Source organism: Gadus macrocephalus, chromosome 4 (assembly GCF_031168955.1).
Source record: "Gadus macrocephalus chromosome 4, ASM3116895v1".
NCBI classification, from domain to species: Eukaryota; Metazoa; Chordata; class Actinopteri; order Gadiformes; family Gadidae; genus Gadus; species Gadus macrocephalus.
The window spans coordinates 30993325-30994007 of record NC_082385.1 but is presented as its reverse complement, the minus strand read 5'-3'; positions in this window follow the sequence as shown (position 1 = coordinate 30994007).

Below are 683 nucleotides of genomic sequence, written 5' to 3'. Positions count from 1 at the left end.
GATTATTTCCAGGCTCAATCAGATCCTTCAGCGGGCGAAACACCGCCTGCGTCCAGGGCCACACATCCACTTTGTTTGTCAAGGAGGTCTCTGGTTTTGACATACATGGCAACCATCCCACACCCCCTCTCGCACACTTATTGTGTGTTGTGGTATCCCGGTGCTCGGTTGAGCCGGAATCCACTGACAAAACTCGCTTGGCGTAGGGTTTTTAGCCATGGCAGGCATTTATTTAGCAATCAACGTGAAACAATCAAACCAAAGAAGGAGTCGCGGTCTCTAGGGCCTCCGTGGGCCTCTAGGCTCTCTCCTTGCCACGAGCCCTTCCTTCCTGCTCCCGACCCGTGCTGTGCTGTGCTGTGCCTCCTTTTAAAATGGCTCCCGTGCTTTCGGCCAGGTGTCCCCCAATCACCCTGATTGGGGTGCCGAAAGGGCTGCTCTCCATCGCCGGCTGGTGGGTGGGGGTGGTACACCCCGTCCTCCACGGTACCCCGGGCCCGTCCAGGCCGAGGACCACGTGGCGTGATGCCACAGTGTGTTGTACGTTGCAGCATTTAATGTAGACATTTATTAGCTGTACATCCTGGCACTTAATGTACACACTTATTGTATGTTTGAACTTCCTCACACTTGATGTACGCAATCATTGTATTGTTGTATGTCCTGCCGCTTCATTTATGCAC